General features: G+C 35.2%; 1 pseudogene across 1 annotated transcript; it reads right to left on the bottom strand.

Annotated features, from left to right (window-relative positions):
* Positions 1-7,933: 7,933 nt before the first annotated feature.
* LOC113929303 lies at positions 7,934-9,795 on the bottom strand (annotated as a pseudogene). Its single transcript, XR_003522157.1, has one exon. The product of XR_003522157.1 is annotated as an actin, cytoplasmic 2-like (transcript).
* Positions 9,796-26,241: the final 16,446 nt, after the last annotated feature.

Below are 26,241 nucleotides of genomic sequence, written 5' to 3'. Positions count from 1 at the left end.
AAAAGTATTTTTAGATTAAGAAATTATGTGTCAGGGTGCCTGGGTGGCGCAGTTGGTTAAGCATCGACTCTTGGTTTTGGCTTAGGTCATGGTCTTGGCTCAGGTCATGGTCTCAGGGTTGTGAGATGGGGCCCACATGAGACTCCATGCTCAGTGCAGAGTCTGCTTGGGATTCTTTATCTTTCTACTCCTCCCCCTCTGCTCTTCCCATCAGCTCTCTCTCTCTCAAATAAATTAATTAATTAATAAAAAAATATATATCAATAAAACTGTAACAGGATATTATTTTAGAGAATTTTCCAAGTGATTTTCACAACTCAATGTTTCAAGAAAAATAGCTGAATAGTCAGCAAAATATAACCGTTATAGTTACTACATTTAAATTTCTGCATTTTACCTCCCATGTTTCTATTACTGTAGGCTACTAAATGGAATATTTCCTGTTTTTTCTTTTTTTTAAGATTTTATTTGTTTATTTGACAGAGAGAGAGAGCACAAGCAGGGGGAGCAGCTGAGGGAGAGGGAGAAGCAGGCTCCCAATTGAGCAGGGAGCCCGATGTGGGGCTTGATCCCAGGACCCTGGGACCATGACCTGAGCCAAAGGCAGACGCTTAACTGAATGAGCGACCCAGATGCCCCTCCTGTTTTTTCTAGAGTTGAAGCCAAATCAGAGGACAAAAAATTGTTAATATTGCACATCCTGAGATGCAAGAACCAGCGAGTTTGAGGGCTAATTATGTCCCACACAGTTTGCTAAGAGAAATATAGAGTATATAAGAAAATCAACTTTGGGGAGATAAAATATCAAAAGAAACTTACACTTGGATTAGTATTAGTAGGAAAGAAAAAAATCAGAAAACCTCAGGAGCTATAGTATCCAGGTTTCCATTTTGACAATCATCCCAAATTCTTGCTCATCACAATTAACTTATTTCTGTAAGTGATCTACAGAAGAAAGAAAATAGGGATGCCTGGGTGGCTCAGTCGTTAAGTGTCTGCCTTCCGCTCAGGTCATGATCCCAGGGTCCTGGGATCGAGCCCCGCATAGGGCTCGCTGTTCAGCGGGAAGCCTGCTTCTCCCTCTCCCACTTCCCCTGCTTGTGTTCCCTCTCTTGCTGTGTCTCTGTCAAATAAATAAAATCTTTAAAAAAAAAGAAGAAGAAAGAAAATAGTCAAGTAAAATAAAAGCAAATTAAATAACTGAAAAGATATTGACCACCTCTCCAATCACATTTTTGTATATTTGTATTCTCTCCAACCCGGACATTTAATATTGAGTATAGCATGAATAGTAGTTCAACACTGCTTCTTGGGAGAAAACGTGTAATGTTATTCTTGCTCTGTGTCAACTGGCCTGAAGGAATCTATGTGAAATTAATATTCATGCTCCTTTTATGTTGACATATATTCTAAAGGGCTGAGAGGAGCCTGAGGTCAGAATCCAGGTAGTGAGCCTTGTGAACTTTTTCATGCAGTGTCCCATTTGCATAACGTTTTACGGTGAGTTATCTCGCCTGCCTGGTACCTTCTATCCTCATCAGGCAGTTCACTTAATATCTCTAGTAGTGTCCATATTTTTTTAAAGTTTTCCCCTTCTCATAGAAATTAGCCTCCTTTCCTTTTTTATCCGAGTATACATAAGATATCTTACTAGAGCCAGACCAGACACATCTGTAAATCCATGAACACTTATCTAACCAATCAGATCCACAGTATTCAGTTATGATTTCTCAATTAGAGTTAACATGTTTTCTTTCATACCATTTCTTTTATCTAGAATGAATTTTAAGTGAAATGTCAAGAGTCACAGACAAAATGATCTAGAAAAAAAAATCACCTTTTCTGATGTGCCCCAGAATTTATGGTATTTATGGCTAACATTGTATTCTTTTATTATTTTAAATTATGAATATGTCAGATCTCAGTATGTAGTAAGCAGTTTTAATGAAATGTTGAGAACCTCTTTTAAATCCCTGCAATGTACAAGGTTAGAACAATAAATTCATTTTGAGTATTTTTTAAGTGAATGGGTCATAGAAAGATTTATAGGATCAATATAAATAACAAAAAGCTCTTAAAGACAAAAGTCAGAGGATTAACAAAGTGAATATCTGAGAATATTCCCCATCTCTGCACAAGGCCCAACAATAGAAATGATCAATCTGAGGGTGCCTGGGTGGCTCAGTTGGTTCAGCGACTGCCCTCGGCTCAGGTCATGATCCTGGAGTCCCGGGATCGAGTCCCGCATCGGGCTCCCTGCTCGGCAGGGAGTCTGCTTCTCCCTCTGACCCTCTTCCCTCTCATGCTGTTTCTCTCTCTCTCTCTCTCAAATAAATAAATAAAATCTTTCAAAAAAAAAAAGATTTAAAAAAAAAAAAAAGAAATGATCAATCTGAAACTAATCCCTCTTTCTGACATTATGAAGTAGTGCATTAGAGCATACAACTCTTTGGTAAAAAGTCTCATCTGTACTTGTAATCAGAGTTTTAGATTATCTTAGGGATTTTTTAAAATATCTAGCCATGCTCTTCAATATCAACCTCAGAATAAACATAGAACACAACACACACAAAACAACAAAACAAATAAACAGAAACAAAATAATTAGGCTATGAGTAAGGCTAGACATTTTTGATTGGCTTATGAAAAGCTCAATTCTATCGGATCCATGCTTTCTGTCTTTAAGAAGGCTACTAACTCTGGGGCTAGGTAGCTGACTTTGTGCTAACTCTAGGGCCAAAGTTTACCAAAGGAGAGACATTTCTATGTTCATCCCTATACTCCAAAAATTTACCTCTGCTTTAAGAGGCAATATTTACTAGACTTCACCTGCTTAGAAAGCCTTAAAATTATTACCTCTCATTCAAAGGTTAAAAGGTGCTATTTTTAAGAAAGAAAAACATTGAAAGTTTTGTGTGAGTTTCTTATATAAAATGTTCTTGTTTGCATAAACATTTCATGAATCTCTATAGATTTCTTGATTTATTCAGATAACAGAAGACTTTTAACAACTATGTGGGAAAAGATGCTTTCACAAGGAGGGAAAATGTCGGATCTCTAGAGTTTACATTGTTTAAGCTTAATTAAAAACCTGCATTTCTCTTAAAAAAGATTCAGACTGAGCCTAGGGTTATTTCTAAGCAGGAAAATAAATACAAAACAGGATAACAAATATTAAAAATGAGAGGAAATAAGTTGAAAAGGTAAAGTTGAGATATAAACTGCAGATTGGAGAAGGATTAAAATGCACAGTGTGATTTTATTGAACGGGCTCAAGTTTAGCTTGATGTGATGTTGCTGCAAAACAATAACAAAAACAAACCTGTTTAGCTACATACACAATTGTAATAACCTTTGGATAAGTACAAAGACATTACAAAAGTACAAGTGTTCATAAACAATACCCTGATTGATAAAACTACTTTGACAAAATTCTTATGAAATATGTAGTGGTTACTTTCATTGTTAAAAACATTGCATCAAATGCCACTTAGAAAACAAAAACAAAAACAAAAGAGGAAAACTGGAAGGCTAGGGATGTGCATATGTAGGGGCTGGGTGTAAAATTCAGTCAGCCTGCATGAGTATTTCTCTGCTAACCTGACATAAACCAGCAGCAAACTCAATACATACACAAATGGGGGAAAAATGGTAGGTCATTTAATCATTCCTCCCTAAATAGAGATTTTTCCTCCACCACTGAAGTTTTAGCAACACCCATCCCCTTCTATTTTTAATTTAGCTCTAGATAATCCTATTCTTCTGTTTGGTATACAACCTCTTGTATAGAAAAAAAAATGTCTACGTATATGTTTATCTATGTGATGTATGTCCTGCGTTTACGTATCAGAGTTTGATTAATCAGTATTTACTCTAGAAAATGATGTACAGATAGCTTTTGGGCTTGGTATACCTATACTGTATTGTTACTTGAAGACAGTGAAGAACCCTTGAATGAATTATAGAACTGAAATTGGTGAAGGTGGAATGATAGCATTCTGTTAGAGTTGTTTAACAGATGTATGTGCCTATAAGGGAGTCAATCCTTCCTTTACTCAGAAGATTTCTCAGAATATATTGCCTTTGATCTGCTTGAGCAAGCAAACATTCAACCATAGAAGCCACAAAAACTTTGCCTCATATCACAGAGCACCAGTAACATTACACTTTATAATAGAAAAAAGGTTCAAGCTAATTTTCAATCTAAATGTTCCTCATTCAAAATAAAGTTTCAACAATATATTTTAGAATGTCTAGCTTTAAATAATATTGCTTATGTATTCTACAAGATAAACCATTTGTGTACTCTATGCCAAGCTAAACAATTGCAATAACTAGTTATATGGACTGGTATTTTCAAACAGACAACGGTGAAGAGACTCTGCCAAAATTAATAATAATTTTACTAAAATCCTTAATTTTTCATGATTATATATGTATCAATAAAGTGCATATAAGTATGTAAAGTTTTAAAAAATAAACCTTTACTTTGATTATAGTTTTAGATTTACAGAAATGTGGCAAAGATAATAGAGAGAGTTCCCATATACCCTTCACTCATTTTCCCTTGTTTTTAACATCTAATATTATCATGGTGCACAACAACAAAGAAACCAGCTTTGGTACATTAATATTAACAGAAATCCAGATTTTATTTGGATTTCATTATTTTCTCCACAATTTTTTTTTTCTATTCCAAGATTCCATGCAGAATATCACATTACATTAATTATCATGTCTCCTTAGTCTAATCTGGTACATGAGAAGTTCGCAGACATTACTTGATTTTTATGACCTTAAAAGATTTAAGGTGTAATGGCCATGTATTTTGTAGAATGTCACTCAAATTAAGTTTGTAATTACTTTTTTCTTTTTAAGATTTTATTTCTTTATTTGACAGAGAGAGACACAGCGAGAGAGGGAACACAAGCAGGGGGAGCAGGAGAGGGAGAAGCAGGCTTCCCGCGGAGCAGGGAGCCCGATGCGGGGCTCGATCCCAGGACCCTGGGACCATGACCTGAGCCGAAGGCAAACGCTTAACGACTGAGCCACCCAGGCGCCCCTGTAATTACTTTTTATTCAAGTTAATTCCTGTTCAAGGAAACAAAGCTATGGCATATGTAAATTTAGCAAATAATTTAGAGTTATAGTTCTCGTTATAGCAAATAATTTAGAAGTGTGGTAGACAAATGTAGGTTTGTTGAAGATAATAAAGAATACATCCTTATGCTACCACATAACCCCTTTAAAACAATCTAAAAAGAGCCCATTACTATTTAATACTGCCTCTCCTGATGGTATTATAGACATCACTGTCTGTAAGTATAGTCACTATTAAAATTTGCTCATTAACAATTCTTACCTAAAAAAATCAATGGCTTATGTAAATGTAAGAATATTGAAAAACAACTGAATATGTTACTCCTGTTAACTTATCCAAAATGTGGTCTAAAAGCTTTATGACATTGGATTTGGCAATGATTTCTAAGATGTGATATCAAAAGCACAGGCAAGAAGAGAAAAATAGAGAAATTGGATTACATCAAAATTAAAAGCTTTTGTGCATCAGAGAAAAAGGCAACCCACTGCAGAAAATATTTACAAATCATACCTCTGATGAAGGATTTTAAGTACCCAGAATATCTTTACATATCTAAAATATGTAAAGAACTCCTATAACTCAACAATAAAGAAAGTACCCCGTTAAAAATGGGTAAAGGTATTGAGTAGATATTTCTTCAAAGAAGATACATGAATTGCCAATAAACACATCAAAAGATGCTCAACATCACTAATCATTAGGAAATTATAAATCAAAAGTACATGGAGATACTACTTAGAATGGCAATTATTTAAAAAAAGGCAAAACAAACAAACAAAAAAAAAACTGAGAAACTAACAAATGGCAAGAAATTAAAACTCTGCTCTGCAGGTGGAAAATAAAAGTGCAACCACTGAGGAAAACAATGTGGTGATTCCTTAAAAAAATTAAACATAAAATTATCATGTTTCATCAGTTCCACTTCTGGGTATATACTCAAAAGAATTAAAAGCAGGGACTTGAACAGATATGTGTACACCCAAATTCATAGCAGCATTATTCAAAATAGTCAAAATGTGGAAACAACCCAGATGTCCATAGACATATGAATAAATAAGCAAAATGTGGTATTTGCATATGGTGAACAATATTCAGCCTTAAAAAGGAATGAAATTCTGATCCATGCTAAAACATGGATGAAACTTAAGGACATAATGCTAAGTGAAATAAGCCAAACACTAAAGGGAAAATGTTTTATGATTCTACTTATTTGGGCTACCAGAATAGACAAACTCAGAGACAGAAAGTAGAATGGTGTTTGCCAGAGGTGGGGAGAAAGGGAGAGCAGGAACAATGGGGAGTAATTGTTTAATGCATAGAGTTTCAGCTTTGAGAGATGAAAAGAGTTCTAGAGATGGATGGTGTTATCGGTTGCACAGTAATGAGAATATACTTAATGCCACTGAGCTATACACTTAAAATTTATTAAAATGGTAAATATTATCTTATGTGACTTTACCATAATAAAACAAACAAATAAGGTCTATGCTGGAAGAACTATGTTTAAGCATGTCTGATACTTGCAAGATACCAAATTTTCATTCAAGTAAAAACAAAAAATGACAAAAATTTGCAGTATGGAATGCCTTAGAAAAATGAAAGATCTAATCAAACAACCTTACAAACATGCTACTGCTAGACCTCCTGGTAAGACTACTAATGATATTAATGAATGGAAAATTCTTATCTTTATGATGTTTTTAGCAATACATCCAAAGCATGTTAAGACTGCTTATTTAAATACATGTGGAATCGGAATTATAGAGGACATAGCTGGCCAGGGAATGGGGGCCAGTCTTGCAAAATAACAAATGGGTTATAAATCAGAGATGCCTGATAACTGAAATGGCTCTTTAGTGATCCCCATATTTTTATAGAAAGAAACTTATAAGGTAAATCCAAAACCCAAATGCATCCTGTTGTACAAGGAAAAAGCATTTTATGAACTTTTTTTCTGATAGGCTTGGACTTCTCAAAGAAAGAGAAAAAAGTTTCATCTTCAAATGGCGTTTGCTTATAAAACCTACAAGAAATCCCTTGATTTCTTGAATCATTATTGGAATTTGGTGCTGGGTAAAATCTATTATTTACACTGAGTTATATTTCACAACCCAAAACTTTGTGTTATCTTGGAGGAATTATCCAATAAAAAATGGTTACAAATTTAGCAGAAAAAAGACTTAAACTTTTTAAATAATGGGATAAATTATTACTTCTAAACAGTTATAAAGAAGATCATATCAATGAAGGTGAGATTGCATTATTCCATGTTTCTTCTTAATATCTTATAAGCATTTGTTTAGTGTAAGTTTTAATATCTACTATGAGGACGAGAGACTATGTTGGGTCTCAGTTAAAAAGAGATCTGGGAATTAAAAAAATCAGTTAAACTTGCTTTGTAGAGGGAAAAATACATTTCCCAGTAATTAGCTGAAACTTCACAACATAATTCTCCAGGTTCAATTATCAAGTAGTTTTATTCCACAATCAGTCTTTATTGCCAGAATAACAGTTCTAACCTCAGAACTTTATTGGATATATACTTTACAAAGTGCTTAAAAAAAAATCTATGTTTTAAGTTGTATGAGGCTTTAGATATTTTACTAGTCCTTAATTAATTTAGAGTATTTTAAAAATATCCACCAATTCTTGATAAACCAGGTATTAGAAAAGTAAGTTCTATTTTGTCATCTTCTTAATGTAAAAATTCTTCCTTTTATCTGCAGTTCACTGCTTATGGATCCAGTAATAACCTCAGCTAAGGAGGATCAAAACAGAAGATAGAATTTTATTTATTTATTTTTATTTTTAAATTTTATTTATTTATTTTTTTTTTACTGCAGCACTTTTATTTCTTCACACAATGAATGACGCGTTGCTGGGGCCTAATGTTCTCACATGACAGTAGAAAACCAAAATCTGTTGTCATCTCTTAAAGAATTGAGAATTGTGTACAAAAACCTTACATAAATTAAAAGGATGAATAAATTTACAGTTGTAAATGCAAACCGTTTTCCAACTCAAGGCAATTAACAACCCACGGTGTTCTGGCAGGAAAACATCGGGTAAGAAAGGAAAAGTGGGTCTGAAGGCTCGGACCTTCCCAACCCTGTTAGACCGGCAAGACAGAAATGACAACTCATTCAGGACTCTTGTCAGCCTCCAGAGAAATCCTGGAATAGGCAGCTCTTAGACATTAATACCCTGCACAGATCAAGAGCCTCATGGTCTTGCAGATTCTCCAATCAATGGATTTCTCTTCCATCAACGTGATCTCAACCTCAGCCACGAACTGACCGAGCCGCATGTGCTAAGGGTTTAAATCAAAGATATGTACAGGGTATTAAACATATACCAAGGGAACAGTTAACTTGGATACAAGGTCAAGATCAGCAACAAGTTCTACAATCCGGTGCTGATATTAGATACAAGCTTCAAGGACAAATTTCTTTTCAAAGGCTTATTCCAGTTTCATGAGGCTAGCATGAGGTGTATACATTTGCCAGGGCAAACCTATACTCCGGAATTCACTCATGCAGCAAATGCTACGCATCTGCTCACAGTCTATTTAGAAGCATTTGCGGCGGACGATGGAGGGGCCTGACTCGTCATGCTCCTGCTTGCTGATCCACATCTGCTGGAAGGTGGACAGTGAGGCCCGGGTGGAGCCCCCGATCCACACGGAATACTTGCATTCAGGAGGAGCAATGATCTTGATCTTCATCGTGCTGGGCGCCAGAGCTGTGATCTCTTCTGTCTCCATCCTGTCGGCGACGCCGGGGTACATGGTGGTCCCGCCAGACGGCACCGTGTTGGCATAGAGGTCCTTCCGGATGTCCACGTCACACTTCATGATGGAGTTGAATGTGGTCTCGTGGATGCCACAGGACTCCATACCCAGGAAGGAAGGCTGGAAGAGAGCCTCCGGGCAGCGGAACCGCTCGTTGCCGATGTTGATCACCTGCCCGTCGGGCAGCTTGTAGCTCTTCTCCAGGGAGGACGACGACGCAGCCGTGGCCATCTCCTGCTCGAAAGCCAGGGCGACGTAGCACAGCTTCTCCTTGATGTCACGCACGATTTCCCGCTCGGCTGTGGTGGTGAAGCTGTAGCCACGCCCCGTGAGGATCTTCATGAGGTAGTCCATCAGGTCCCGGCCAGCCAGGTCCAGACGCAGGATGGCGTGGGGCAGCGTGTACCCCTCGTAGAAGGGCACAGTGTGGGTGACCCGTCCCCAGAGTCCATGACAATACCAGTGGTGCGGCCAGAGGGCTACAGGGACAACACAGCCTGGATGGCCACGTACCTGGCCAGGGTGTTGAAGGTCTCCAACATGATCTGGGCCATCTTCTCGCGGTTGGCCTTGGGGTTCATGGGGCCTCGGTCAGCAGCATGGGGTGCTCCTCGGGGGCCACTCGCGGTTCGTTGTAAAAGGGGTAGTGCCAGATCTTCTCCATGTCGTCCCAGTTGGTGACAATGCCGCGCTCAAGGGGGTACTTGAGGGTCAGGATGCCCCGCTTGCTCTGGGCCTCGTCGCCCACGTAGGAGTCCTCCTGGCCCATGCCCACCATCACACCCTGGTGTCTGGGTCGCCCGACGATGGACGGGAACACGGCCCGGGGGGCGTCATCCCCAGCAAAGCCCGCCTTGCGCAAGCCGGAGCCACTGTCGATGACGAGCGCGGCGATCTCTTCCATTGCGGTCGGTGGAGGTGGCGGCAGTGCACGCGAAGGACGAGCTGCGGGAGAACGTGGAGCGCGGCCTGGCTGCGGCGAGTGAGACTTTTTTTTTTTTTAAAGATTTTATTTATTTATTTGACAGAGAGACAAAGCGAGAGAAGGAACACAAGCAGGGGGAGTGGGAGAAGGAGAAGCAGGCTTCCCGGGGAGCAGGGAGCCCGATGCGGGGCTCAATCCCAGGACCCTAGGATCATGACCTGAGCCGAAGGCAGATGCTTAATGATTGAGCCACCCAGGGGCCCCAGAAGATAGAATTTTAAATATCCTCTGTTAGCAACAGGTAATCTGTAGGTTTTGGAAGCTTCTCTACCAATCTTCCCAAAGCAGTCAAAAGTGAAGAAGACTCTACACCAATGGTTAGAGTAAGGGAAGCAATTTTGAGTCTTCAATATCCATTCTAAAATTGTTTGAAAGCCTGGAATGGTTATTGATAATCTAAATATTGATCAGTAGCAAAAGGTGAGCTAGAAAATATAATGTTAACATTATTTAATTTATATTCAGATAAAATGTTTGCATTAAGTACGCTTTATTTAAAATAATACAGAAAAAGCCTTATTTTTGACTTCATGTTGTCTTTAAGGTTTTTTCAGGAGGGAATGTTAACTTCCCTGTAGTTTAATGAAAAATTTGGACATCCCCATAAATTCTTCATTATTCTAAAGTAATAATAATGTTTTAATAATAATGATCACATTATGGTTCAAACATACAACATCAATTTGCTAATTATATGTGTCCAATCTCATAATTAAGACATCAATTTGCATTCAAAACATGACACCCACAATTTCCCAAATAGCACGTGGCTCAAATGTTTTCATCTGCTTTCATGGAATGAAGTGTGGCAGACTTTCTTATAGCTCTCTAATTCCTCCCTTGCTAGGAAATTTTCACTAAAAACCAAAGCAAATGAGAAAGCTGATAATACTCCAAGATGCAAACACTCTGACCAACCATCAAAAGGGAGTTCAGCCTTATGCATTAGTGCAGGCCCTATGATGGCTTTGTACCATGTCAACATAATTAACTTGAAATTCGATTTTCAAAATATCTTTCCCTCTATAATTCTGGGTTGGGGTGGACTACAAGACAAATTTTCTTGACATTTGGATGACAGAGGTGAAATAGCATCCATTATTATGCTGTGAAGGTTGAAGTAAGAACAGACATTGTTGCAACTTGCATTTGTTGTCCTCTGTTGCATTTGTCTAGAAACTCTGTTGGCTTGGGCTAGCATCTCAAAATGGAGCTCCTTTAGCATCCAATAGATGTCCTCCTTCAATAACTTTAAATCCTGAGCCAGGAGTTCTTTGAAGTTTTGTAGGGAGGAGCTCCAGTTTATAATGTAGAAATTAAAGAAGTCATGAGAGACCGATGAACATTCTATTTGTCCTCACTCATTGCAGTTTGTTCTGGTACCTTTCCTCTCTAGGCCTGATACTATTGCAAAAATGAGTATTACATTAACTGCTTAACCAGCTCTCAAAATTGTGCAGTCTAGCCCATATTCTAAGCCCCTTATGTTATGCCATCATAGGCAACTTTAGATTGTCTCTTGGTTAGAAGTCAACTATGTATCAAACACCACTCCAGAGCTTGTCTTCCTAAATTTCAAGGGAGATACATGTCCAAATTTTAGGAGGGATATAAATGATTCTTTCTAGTGGTCTTTGATGCCCCACTCACTAAGTCTAAAAGGAGGACAGTGCTTTATTAGAGGTAATTACTCCCTCCTCGTATAGATTGGGAATCATAGCACAGTGTTTCACCAAAGATATCCTTCTTCCAAAACCTTTTCTCAATCTCTACACCTTGATTCATTTACTATCTCCTTAGATTAAAAGCCTTTGAAATCCTACTTTGAAATTTCTACATGGTATTCTGATAACTCACTTAGTGATGTTTCTCCAATTTGATGCTATTTTCAAAACAAAAATTTTACATTTTTTTATGTAATAGAACATAGTCTAAATATTTTAGATATTTAGATATTAACTCATTTAATTTACCCTGCTGCTGCCATGAGGTGAAAACTGAAGTTCCAATTTACACAGAGAGTAAGGGGTTATTCTTGGTTGCTTCTCAGCCAACCTGACTACAGACTACATTTTAATGCACATTGTTACACTAATTTACATGAATTTCAGTAAAGAATGGTGGAAATATAGAACGTTTTACTGGATTCTTTCCTATCTCAAATTATTCAGAAACTAACATAGGAGTTATGGGAAAAAATGTGTCTCTCTCATTGGTGTACAATTTGGCTTTGGTGTTCTATGGACTAGCCCCTTTGTGAGATCGCAAAGGGATTCAATCAGGTTTTGTACAGAATTCAATAAAAGGACTCAGTATCTGTAGGGGAGGAAGAAGTTTTCCTCAGCCCTCTTAAGGTCCCTGACTACATCTGAACATTAATCTGACAAAGACATATTTACAGAAGAAAAGCATACAAATTTTATTAAATTTTTACATGTACATCACAAGATAATGAAGACCTGGAGAAATGACCAGATCAGGAAGCTTTTATCCCTCTTAAACAAAGAGGCAATAAATTTTTGAAGAATTGACAAGACAAAGACGTTTGGGCTGGGGTAGTAAATGGTGAAGTAACTAGAAAGATAAGGGTTAGTCTAACAAGGTTTGTTGGAGATTCCTCCGGTGCAGTCTTTGGGCTGATAAGAGTCTGTCTCCAGGAGAATTTATTTCCTGCCTTTAGGCAGAAAAGGAGGAGCTTTTTCTGCATTTACTCCTTAATTGCTTTCAGTTCAAAATAAGATTTATGTCAAAGAGGCAAATATTGGAGTGACATATCCTGCTTTCTTTCATAACCAAATGACAGAGGGAAATTTTATCTGACCTTGTATGCTGTAAAAATTGAACAGTTCTGGCATTCAAACTTAAAACACATGCTTGTTTATTTTGCACTCATTACTCAAACAAAACATAAGAGTATGGAGTCCCCAGTTTTACCTACAACTATGAAATAAGATAGTTCCTAAAAATGTCAGAATTCCTGCCAGGTTATGATTCTCAGAATACAGAAGTATTCCACCTCAGACTGACTCTCCATTTTACCATAGGTTTGGTCCTCAACCACTCTCCTCAGAGATGGTATGAATAAGGACAATTAGCTGTAATTATTTTCTTTCTCTTGGTTCTCAAACTAGTACTCCCCAGTCAGATTCTCCCAGAAAGCCATGCTTTTCTTGAAATGAGAGGTAAAGAAAGCCTAACAGTTTTTCACTCCAGGCAGGACTGAGCAGCTAGGCTTCCTGAGTTATTTATTAGAAGTGCTTTTGTCATACATAGAGCCATTTGCTCCCTGATTATTTTTCCAGACTTCTTTCTCCAGACCTTCTACTCTTTTTCTTCTCACTCACTAGTGGATTCTAGCATATTCACTCCTTTCTCTCCCAGAAAAAAAAAAAAAAAACTGATTTCTGCCATAGGGTTTTTTGCACTAACTATAACCTCATCTAGGAATGTACCTCCCCACATATTTTCATGGATAACTCTTTAGTATGTTGGTCTCTGATAAATATCACCACCTAAGAGAAGTCTTCCCACACCTTGCAGTTATGTATCCCATGTTTTTAGTTTCAACATAGAACTAATGACTGCATGAAAATTCCTTGTGTTTTTTTCCCTCTATGAATTATCTGTCTCCTCAGCTTGATTGCAAGTTTGAAGAGAGGTAAAAATGTGTGTATCTCATTCAACATTCTTTCTCTGTGCTATGTAAGAGGAGTTCAATAAAACATCTGTGAATTGAATGGATGAATGAATAAATCTTTAACTAGATTTTTTTTCTTCATGAATATGTCATGAATGAAATCTATTGGATATATTTAACATGGGATTCCAGTTTATTCCATGTGAGACAATTGAAAATATTTTATTTTATTTTATTTTATTTTTTTAAAGATTTTATTTATTTGACAGAGAGAGACACAGCGAGAGAGGGAACACAAACAGGGGGAGTAGGAGAGGGAGAAGCAGGCTTGCCCGCAGAGCAGGAAGCCCGATGTGGGGCTCGATCCCAGGACCCTGGGATCACGACCTGAGCCGAAGGCAGACGCTTAACGACTGAGCCACCCAGGCGCCCCCAATTGCAAATATTTTAATTTTACCTTATACTTTTGCCTGACCATTAGACCTTTGGGATTTGGTTATATTTTTCCAGCAGGAGAATTTTTGGGCCCATTTTTCTGTATAAGACAGTTTAAGACCGGAGATATCACTGTTTTACTAACATGTACCAGTTGTATTCTTTCTAAAGAAAGGATTTTAAGTATTTACATTAATTATAGAGGACATAAAACGCTCAGCAAGCTCTTCTGGATCAGGAAGTGCTTCCATATACCATTTCATTTCATGGCAGGGGTAATGGCATTTTGCTCCAACCAATCTTTTAGCATTGGTCATGTCTCAAAATCAGAAAGAGAAACAATCCCCCTTTATACTCACAAACCAGGACCTGAGGTTTAAAATAATGCTTAGTGACAGAACAAATTATGCAAATTTTGCTGAAAACCTATTCAGAGAAGCTCCTTCTGTCACCATCTAATCCTTAGAGTTGAAGTTGGTAAGAGTTGAGGATTGGCAAGAGACTTACTGAGGCAAATAACAGTCAGATCTTCTGTCCATCAGGTTTTTTTTTTTTTTCCTGATTGGAGCAAGTATCACAGTAACATATAGGAAAATGAGATAAAAAATATACTTCATAAATGGGCTAAGAAAGTAGCTCATAATTCCATATGCACATATCTCTTGACAATACTAAGATTAGGGAAGCATATTCATTATAAGACCAAATGAAACTCTCTTCCTCTCAAAAATCTTAATTTCTGAGCCCTTAATTTCATGTTTGTTGAGAAGTCTTATTAAATTTCTTAGACATAAGGACTATCAACAGCTATTGTCATAAACTCATTCATTCATTTTTAAAAAATGAAACACATTATTGACTACCCACTGTATTCTAGGAACCTAACAAGGTGATGGTAATAAAATGTTGAATTAAGAACCTTTCCTGTTAACACTTAGATGCCTACATTCTTCTGGGAGAGGCAACATAAAGCAAATAAATAGAAAAAAGTTTCCATATAGAAGGTACTAAAGTAAGATCATTGAGGCCACAGGACTGAGAAGGAATGTATTTTCTGATTAAATAAGCTGCTTTAAATTATTTTTCTCACTGGAATTATTTTATAATTAAAAGACTGATAGGAAGATATAACATTTTCAGTAAAAATTTATTTTATCATGCCAAACGATGAATTCTGAAAATGTTTGTAACACACATCGTAAAACTTTTTAAAATGCTCATTTTCTATGAATTATTGCCTTATAAATCAGTAGATGCACACAATTAAAAGTAATTTACAGTAATCTACTAAGAAGAATTGACTTGGTTCACAGAGGGATTCACTGTTTGTGTTTAAAGAAACAAATGATGGGGCGCCTGGGTGGCTGAGTCGGTTAAGCGACTGCCTTCGACTCAGGTCATGATCCTGGAGTCCTGGGATTGAGTCCCGCATCGGGCTCCCTGCTCAGCGGGGAGTCTGCTTCTCCCTCTGACCCTCTTCCCTCTCGTGCTCCCTATCTCTCATTCTCTCTCTCTCAAATAAATAAATAAAATCTTTAAAAAAAAAAAGAAACAAATGATTATTTCATGCTTACTTCAGTGGAGGCATCAAGATGTATTATGATCGAATAATTAATTTCTTCCAGCTAATGAAATAAATATTTCAACATACAAATTTGACAGGTAAATAATTAAGAAAAAATTTGTGTTTAGGAAATAAAGAATACTATCTTTCTTTTCCCCCAACAGGGAAAACATTTGTTCTAAAGTTTTTGCAGCAAATCTGTTCATTTCCATTTTTTCATTTCAGTGTTCTTCATCAGTTCATGTCTATAAAAATCAAGTTATTTTTTCCATCTAAAAAGAATTTACTAACATGTGAGATTTAAATATATGGGAGTTTTAATTTCTTTCTCTCTCATGATTTTCTTTTGGAACTATATGAGATCATTAAAAAAGAAAAGCAGAAAAAAAAAAAAAGCAGGGGAAGTGGGAGAGGGAGAAGCAGGCCTCCCACCGAGCAGGGAGCCTGATGCTGAGCTCCATCCCAGGACCCTGGGATCATGACCTGAGCAGAAAACAGATGCTTAATGACTGAGCCACGGAGGTGCTTCTAATTAACTTTTAAAATACATATATAATCAGGTAATTATTATTCTTCCCTTTAAGGAGATCAAAAAAAAAAAAAAAAGAAAAGAAAAGAAGAAGAAATGGAAATACTCCTTAAACTAAATAAAACCATCATGAAGGAAAATTATGCATGCTTTTAATCTACCATTAGAGCTAGTTAATAAGCAGATAACAATACATTTTTTAACTTAAGCTAAAGTGAGAAAACAGGTTAAAAATTTATTTCATTTAAGTATCTCTTTAACTTCACTATATAATTAAAACAAAATTATCTCGGCAAAAATTCAAATAACATGGCATTTGGACATTTACTCATGAATCAAAATACATATATACCCCACTTTCCATTTCACACACCATTTTAAAATGCATACTCCAACCTTCAACTGAATTATTTATTTCTTTGGAAGATACTAGAAATGTGAAAAATAAGGAAGTTCCAATATAATGAAATCCAAAGTAGTTTAAATTGGCTTAGGAAAAAAAAATACTGTGATATAACTATAGAAACACAGTTGACACACAAGTGAAATCAGATTTCACATTATTTTATTTTCAATAACAGCACTACCACTCACAATTTTCAGCACAGAGTTATTCTCTGCCAAAACATTTATTTTCTTTTATTGACAGGCTAAATGTGATCCTGTTCACTTTACCAAAAATCAGCTCATGTTAAGGGACCTCTGAAATGTTTTCCTGGTCAGAGATGGAATTTTTAGAACAGTAGTATTCAGAAATATTGGACAAGAAAACCTCTAACTTTAGGTTTTGAAAATATAATTAATTTTGAAAAAATAAGCTCCTTTGACTTGGGTGTTATCAGGCAAGTCAATGTATCTCTCACTAAAATAAGGAAATGATATTTACATTCATTTAAGGTAGTAATTTTGTATCTACAAATAGCCTGTGCATAATTGAAAGTGCAATTATAAGGTGCACACACCTTTATTAGGAAGTTTACAAAACTTTAGCAACCACTGTAGAACAGTTGTTCTTTGTCTTTTTTTAAGATTTTATTTATTTATTTGAGAGAGAAAGAGGAGGTGGGGGAGAGAGAGAGAGCACAAACTGGGGAAGGGGCTGGCAGAGAAGGAGAAGCAGACTCCTTGCTCAGCAGGGAGCCCATCGCAGAGTTCAATCCCAGGACCCTGAGATCATGACAAGAGCGGAAGGCAGATGCTTAACCAAATGAGCCACCCAGGTGCCCCAAAGTTGTTCTTTTTTTATTTATTTGTATGAACAAATGGAAGAAATGTGAATTATCTTGTTTACAGTATTTTGGTGTATGGATTTATTCTCTGTTGAAATTTATTGCATTCATTATATTATTATTCTTGTAGTAGAATCACATTGTTTTACTCAAATAATCTCACATGACATTTTACAACCACTTAGGATAATCCATTTGATTTCTAGAGTGTTTGTGTGTTAGGGGGTGCAGGACAGAATTCAATGAAGTTGGCCCAAGATGAATGTATCAATTTGACAATTTGTGCACAGGTCATAAAGACTGACAAACACTTTGGTCAATTTTCTAGTCCATATCCAATTTGCAGTTGGCATCCAGACAAGATATAAAGCTTTTATTGACTGCATCCTTCTCTTACGGCTTTGCATGTAAGAAGAGTAAGCAGCTGTGCTTGTGGTGTGATGTGAGGAGCTTTGCTGTATCATTTCTAATGAGAACACAATTGTAGCTATGGTTCATTGTCATGACAACAACTTGATGATTGTGTATGAGAATCAATACTAATTCCTTAAGTCTATTTCTCTGCTACTGAAGTTTTACAGTAGTACAGTGAAAGAGCATATCTAGTGCTGGGTGAAATAAGGCTATTTCTATCGCAACCACTGAAAATCCTTCTCTGATATTTCCAGCATTTTTATAAAACTAATATGTAATGTGATCAGTATGTTTCAAATCACTAGCTGGAGAAGTGTGATGAAATCTAAATATTATCGATATGGATCTATCAGCGCCATGAGAAGCATTCATCATTGTACTTTAGGACTTAGAATTCTCTATTTTATTTTATTTTTTTAAAGATTTATTTGAGAGAGAGAGACAGAGCACAAGCAGGGGGAGAGGCAGAAGCAGACTCCCTGCTGAGCTGGGAGCCTGATGTGGGGCTGGATCCCAGGACCTGAAGATCATGACCTGAGCAGAAGGCAGATGCTTAACCATCTGAGGCACCCAGGTGCCCCAGGCTTCTCTACTTTAAAACTAGGTCCAAGATTCTTTGTCTCTAGTGTTTCCTAGATATTAGTTTGTCTTTTACTGTGTGCCTCTGAGAAAGAGACACTGGCTAATAAATATTAGTTATGTCTTCTGCCTAGAGTAAAAGGTGTTTGGCATTATGTGTCAGATTTTTCCGAAATTATAAAGTGTGAGTTGCTTCTTTTATTTCTGTTTATGTATTTAGTTTTAAAAAACATCAAAATTCTCTAGTCTTACTTGTGTGCATGTTTTCTCTTTTCCTGAACACTTGGTCTATTTACAGTGGAAATTTATCTCAATATAATTTTTGCATACCATTTTACTTAGTTTGTAGTCACAAAGTGTCAGTTCATAAATAATGTTACATTAAGAATATGAAAAATAAAATAACATCACAAGTGATAAGCTAGGAGCAGATTCACCAGGCATCAGGAATTTTAGTGTTGTTTTTAATCCATTTAAAAATACTGAAATTGATACAAACATAATAGCAACTCATACCTAATCAAGTCTTTCAACCTGTTGTATTGATGTCAGAAGATAATAATAAGGAAAGTTAATCCTTTTAAACTCTGATCCCTGCAATGAAACTTTGAAATCAATTTTATTTTTGTGGGCCTTAATTTCCTTCTAATTCAAAAGATGGTTGTTGTAGGTTGTGTTTTTTTGGGGAAGTAGATACGGAGAGAGTTAGTGGCACAGAAAATATATTGGGGAGTAGTACTAGCAATGCAATACACAAGACACAGGAATGTACGGGGAATCCCTCAAACCACAAGATAGACCTGTCAGTCTCTTCCAGCCCCAAGGAGGAAAATCATGGAGCAAAATCCTGCCTGGGGTGGAATGGTTAGGCCCTGGAATGAGTGATTTGCCACAGTCATCGTCTGAAGGTCACTCAAGAAAGGCAGGGTGGTTGTTATTATTGCTTTCTCAGTCATTGGCCAAGGTCTGTCCCAAGAAAGCATGTCAGTTAACCAAACTTCTTATAGATGTATCTTGTTGAAAAGCAGTTTGGTCTACATATGGCCATTTTCCCCCTTTCTTTCTTTCTTTCTTTCTTTTTCTTTCTTTCTTTCTTTCTTTCTTTCTTTCTTTCTTTCTTTCTTTCTTTCTTTCTTTCTTTCTTTCTTTCTTTCTTTCTTTCTTTCTTCTTTCTTTCTTTCTTTCTTTCTTTCTCTTTCTTTCCTTTTTTCTTGCTCCTATCTAATCTAGTTTTTCTTTTTTCCTTTTTTCTGCTCCTATTTCTAGTCCTAGTTACATATTCTTGTTTCTCTCTCTCACTTTTACTTGATTTCATTTGAAGAAAAAAGAAGGAGACTTGCTATTAATGTTACTTTGTCTTTTCAAGCAAAGCCTACACTGGTAAATTTTCTGAGGAAGTCTTCCATGACAAAGAAAGCTAAAAACTACTTCGTAAAGATTGCACATTGAACACTGATAATGTAACATTAAGTTATAATTCGCTTATTCTGTTTCTTTGCAAAACATATATTTTTAATAATGTATATATGGCTTAGAGAAACCCATGAATATAGAAGCTAGATATTTGGGGAAATGTACCTGAACAACTAATACTCTATCAGAAAACCCACTAGTGTGAGCGATTCAGCAGTGGAAATGTAGCTCTAAACTAGCGAATGATTCATGTCTTTTATTACACAGCTTTGATTAGAATCTGAGCCCCAATTTTTTCAATTCAACCAAAATTATTCTCCAAAAACAAATCAGAGAAAAGAGGCACTTCAGTTGAGACACTGATTATGGTGGTCTCAAAAATAAGAGTGATATCACCACTATATTTTTAATGTCTCCTTATACTCAAAATAACCAAAAAGAAGACTTACAACATTTATCTTTTGTTAAATAAAATGTTGAAACTCACCAACAACTTAAAAAAATATTTTGTTGTTTGTTTTGAAGTAGATGACTAGAAATAAATAGAATTTTTTTAAACTATTTACTTCACTTAACAGATTGTTTATGGAATTTGTATAATGTTTTAAGTCAGGAACATGTTTTCTAATATATATGACTCTCAAAGTTCCTTGTTCAATTTCCCCAAATAATATGTAATTTCCAGAGTGACAGAAATTTTATTTGTTTATGCTAAATCTCTAGTGTTTTGCCTTGCACCTCTTATATACTAGCTGTTTAATAAATATTTGTTTTGTTAATTAACACATTTATGAATTTAATTTTGTATTTTGACATCACTATTTTTCTTAAAATGATTATCTCAGTATTAATGTTTTGGGACTGGTCAGCAATTCTGAAGAGGTACAGAAAAATATTAGCATCTATGTAAGTTGATTTAGAAGAGTTAGTATTTATCATATAAATAGGTTAATATATTGTGCTAAGTGTTATAGCATTGTATTTCTAACCCTCAGTGTTTGAATCCAATACAAGTTTATGACTTTGCTCATACTATATTGCAGTGCAGGTCAAGTGAATCCTCTACAGGTGGTAACAGAGGGGTCTATGCTCCTTTTGTAGGGTCAACATCATCACCTCGCACATGAAAGACAGTGGAAAATATGTATGGGTAATATTTAGTGATCATATATTCATTCTGTGCACATTCCTTTGGCTAAAATTTATTTGTATTGTTCTACTTGCTAGCAAGGGGGATGGGAGATCTAATTGAACTGTGTGTTCAAGGAAAGGAAAACATCTTGCTAAGGATTAGCAATCACTGGGACAGAGTTATATTTTTCTTAGATATTAGAGAGGTTTAAGTTTTAAATTATTGGTATTGTATTTTGTTAAGTATCTTTTCAATATAAAACATAATGTAAGCAAGTTTTCAGTCCTCAACCAACTCAACTCTAAGACAATCAAATACTAGCCTGGAAATTTTTATTTAGTTATGCTTTTGTTTTGTTTTGTTTTGCTTGCAAGAATCTTTAACTTCACAGAAAAGTATATGATAACCACAAACGTCAAATATAAAGAATGCAATTACATTTCTTTAATTTTAAGGAAATGAAAAAATGGTTTTTTAATTGATTAAAAAGGGAAAACAATTGGGTAAAAACAAATACTTCCAGTTTGGCTATTATGAACTAGATTTGTCAGAGCAAAATTTCTACTGTGGACAACTACCAAAGCCACATAATAAATTAAAAAAAATAAATTACTATAAAACAAAAGAAATTTCAGGGCACTGAAGAGCAACCAAAGCAGCCAAAACTTCAGAAACCAAGAACCCAGACAGAAAAATGATTTTAGGAATAGAGGACTAGAGATCATGCTGAAAGCATCAGCTGAGATAGTAAACATCTAAGCAGAAATATTGGCAATCTTACTGTGCTGGTGACATAAAAATTGGAACTCAGAAACAGGCAAAGAGGAGAGGCCATATTAAACACCCCAGGGTTTCAGTTGAGCCTTCTGAAATGCTATATCTTGAGAGTAAAGCAAACAGGGAAAAGAGCAGCCCTTACAAAGCTAAAACCCAGACTCAAATCATCCCAGGCTCTGACTGGACCAAGATTACCTGCATCTATCAGCCAGCACTTCTTTATAATTTTTTATACTTAACATTAAGTTCAATTAAAAAATAAGATAACAGCTCCATGAGACAAGGAAAAAAATGAAGAAAATTAATTGTTAATAGGAACAGAGCAAAAGTGAATACCTATTTTGAAGTTAAAAGAACACAGTCTGAAGGAGTTGATTAACATGCAAAAGGAGGTAAAAGACAAATGGAGAATTTCACCAGAAACATGGAATGTATACTAGAATGCTGACTATTATAGAATATGGAATGCTGAATATAGACTCTCTAGAATATTGTATCTTAGGACGTTAAGATATGTTTAATAGCTAACAGTTACTTAAAAGCTGTGTTGGTGACCTGGGAAATAGATATTAAAAGATGTTGGTCAAATAGAAGCATGGAAAGAAAAGATGTGAACTACAAAATGAGCTACATTTGAACTACAAGTGAACTATGTGTGAACTACACATTAAATACACGTGAACTATATAAGAAACATGGGGAACATGGCATAACATCCTCATATGTGTATAACTGGAGTAATAGGAGACAGAAAGAGGGTAGGGATAAAACAGTATTTGAACCGATTCAACAAAAAAAAGTAATACAAAACTCAAGCAGGACAAACAAATAATGCCACACCTTTTCACATGAGTACCACTTATGATCAGACTGTGAAATCACACACATGTAAATTAGAGATCTTACAATATCATCAAGAGCTATTGCTCAGATCCTTACCTAGGTATGTTCCTCCTACCTAAAATCACACATGTTGTCTGTTAAGTGGAGTTCATGGGATAACCTCTTCCAATGCAGAGAGCATTTAAGTTATGGAACATCTCCACTCTAATTCCAGAGAGTGTTTTTCTTTTTAAGATTTATTCATTCATTAATTCTTTATTTAGAGAGTGGGGGGAGGGGCACAGGGAGAAGGGGAGAGAATCTCAAGCAGACTCTGTGCTGAGTACAGAGCCCAGTGTGGGGCTTAATCCCACAACCCAGAGATCACAACCTAAGCCAAAACCAAGAGTCCAACACTTAACCTACTGTGCCACCCGGGTGCCCCACTTTTTAAAAAATAGCATATGTGTCATTATCTAGGAAACCATACTCACAGGTTCTGGATTTATATAAGTCATTAGTTATCCTTGATGTTTTCTTAAAGTCATTCAATAGATAGACTTCCTTCCTCCTAGAAAATATTATTGGTCTGTTTATTCAAAGGTCCAGTTTTTGCTGATGATTTGTGTTGTAGGTGTATGTGTGTGTAAATGTGTATGTGTGTTGATGTTTATTTTTGTGTTCTATTTTTTTAATTTAAATGCCTTTTTTTCTTGATAAACTCTAAAATGATTTTGCACAGATTTTTAAAAAATCATATTCTGCTATTGACCATAATAAAAGTATAATTTGGAAAGAAGATACACTTAATTATTTTAATTATTTCTTATATGAAACCCAATGATGATTGAATAGATAGGTTGATAGAGTAATTGATGGATAAACAGATAACCAACTCATAAAAATTTCTATTTAAATATAACACTAAGTTGACTTTTTTCATGATTTAAAAAGAATAGTAACTTACTTTTAAGTAATACTAAATAAGTCCATTTTGGTCCATATTTACTAGTAACTTATGGTCCAGTTCATTATGTCAAGTAAAGTGTTATTATTTTATTCCCAGAATAAACTCTACTTGCTAATAGTACATAATTTAACTAACATTTTAGTAAAATATTTTGCTGGTAATTATGTAAATTTTGCCTGGAAGATCAGTCTGTAGTTTTCACTGTTTTGTATGTGTACCAAGTTTTGGGTGTTTTGACACTAGTCTCTTTTTAAAAGATATTCCTCTGTAACTTCTATTTATTAGACATTTGAGATAACTCACTTGTTAAACTCTACTTTTGGAACTTCTAAAAATTTGGGTATGGTAATATTATTTGTTCAGTTTATTACTTATTTTAGCTATTCCTTTTTCTTAGGTTAATTTTTGTAATTTCCAGTATAAGAAAATAATGAGATCTTAAGATTTACTGGCATTAAAGAGGACATAATATTTTTTTTATGTTTTGGTTTTTAAAGTTCTGTTGGAGAATATGATATTTGAATGTTCCTATTTTAAGCTTTATTAAAATGTAATTTGTATACAAAAATATTGTACATATTTTATGCATACATTTTGATGAGTTTGGACATATATCTACACGTGTGAAACTGTCATCAAAGAATTAAACAAATTCATCACATCCAAAAACTTCCTTGTGTTGTTTTGTGTGCATGCAAGTGTGTGTGTTAAGAGCACTTGACATATGATCTATCCTCTTAATATATTTAAGAAGATTTTAAAAATATAAATGTCATCAGAAATCATGCTCAGATAATTTCTCATTAAGGAAGACCTTCACTTTTCTTTGTGATCTATCTGCTAAAATTAATACATGCTATTTTAAAATTTTAAAATATATAAAAATAGTATGAACACATATGTTAAATCCCGGGCCAAATAACACAATATCTTAAGAAAAACCAATTTAATCATAATATTTTAAGAAAAAAAATTAACGATTTTTTATGTGAATGATAATGTTCTTTTCCATAAAACCCCAAGAGGTAAACAAACTAACATTTTAACAGAATACTGTAATGTTATTGGTTAGAAGATAACATAAAAAATCAACAAGTTTTACATTTACTGTGAACCAATTAGAAAATGTAATTTTAACAGTTTCAGTAGCACATAGCAACAAAAATATAAGGGACATAGATACTTAACAAATGTCAAAGTTGTATTAAAATTTTCAAAAACTTGTTGAAGAAAATTAGGAATTATTTGAGAGATAAAGCATTTACATAAATCCTAAGATACCATAAAAATTTCAATATACTCAATTGAATCTGTAAATTAAAAATAACTTTAAAAATATATTTAAATGACTTTATCCTTGAAACTTATAAGCTAATTGAAACGTTTATACAGCATATTAATGGAGACATAATTAGCTAGAAAATATTGAGACAGAATGGGAAGGGGCTTGCTTCATTTCTAGATAGTAAGCTTTACTATAAAGCTAGATAATAAAAATAATGTGGATGGCACAAACATAGACATCTCAATTAATTAGAATTTAATCTATAGATTGACACATTTATAGGAACTTGATATAACACTGAAATAGGACACCATATCAATGGGGAAAGCAAAGCTTTGTATAAGCAAGTTCTGTCAAGTCTATCTATAAGTTTAGATTCACCAACACTCTTCATGGCAGAATGATTTTAATGAGTACGTTCTTGGTATGTCTGAAATTTGACATGTTCACATCTAATAAGGCTTATCACTACTTTATACAACATAATTTTTGCATGTCTGGATTTGTTTTGTTTTGTTATTTTTACATCTATCCCATTCATTTTTCCCTGAGCTGCTGCATCTGTGGTGTCTGGCATTAATTTGGAGAAATAGTCATTATTGCTTCATGTATTTTTTCTTTTCCCTTCATCTTCTTCTGGTATTCCTATTATATATAGTTTTACCTTTTGTAATTCTCCCACAGGGCTTGTATATTCTCTTCTCTTTTTTTTTTCTAGTGTGTTTTCTCTTTCAATTTTGAAAATTTTTATTGAAATATCCTCAAGCTCAGAGATTTTTTTCCTTAATTCTATTTAGTCTATTATTAAAGGCATCAAAAGGCATTTTCCCACCAAAAACATTCTCATTTATGTTTAGTGTATTTGAACTCTGTTATTTGTTTGGTTCTTTCTTAGAATGTCCACCTCTACTTACATTACCCATCTATTTTTGCATGTTGTCCACTTTTTCCTTTGGAATCCCTAGGGTATTAATCATACTTTTTTTGCTTGCTTATTCGTTTTAGTTTCCAGTTTGTTAAATCCACCATTTCTGCCATATCTGACTCTGGTTCTGATGCTTATTCAGTCTCTTTAAATTGTATTCTTTGCCACTTATTATGCCTTATAATTTTTAGTTGAAAAGCAGGCATGCTATACTGCTAAAAGGAGTTAGGACTTCAACATATAAATTTTGGCAGGATAGAATTTAGTGCATAGCATTTCTTCAGTTTTACCTAAATCCTTTTTCCTCTTAGTTTCTTACTAGTCATAAATAATTTAAAGCATCTTTCCCTGGATCTTATTGTATTATAGCAGAAGACTCTTCACAGTATTTTTCTTTTTTTAAAAGATTTTATTTATTTATTTGAAAGAGAGAGAATGAGAGAGAGAGAGAGAGAGAGCATGAGGGGGGGAGGAACAGAGGGAGAAGCAGACTCGATCCTGGGACTCCAGGATCATGACCTGAGCTGAAGGCAGTCACTTAACCAACTGAGACACCCAGGCACCCCCACAGTATTTTTTCTAACTAGTGTCAAATGTCTCTCTCATTGTTTCAATTTTTCTACTTTTTCTTTATACTCCATGGGATTTAATTTA

The sequence above is a fragment of the Zalophus californianus genome, chromosome 5 (assembly GCF_009762305.2).
Source record: "Zalophus californianus isolate mZalCal1 chromosome 5, mZalCal1.pri.v2, whole genome shotgun sequence".
Classification (NCBI taxonomy): domain Eukaryota; kingdom Metazoa; phylum Chordata; class Mammalia; order Carnivora; family Otariidae; genus Zalophus; species Zalophus californianus.
Note: the sequence above shows the minus strand (reverse complement) of the source record. Positions and strands in the feature narration are given on the sequence as shown.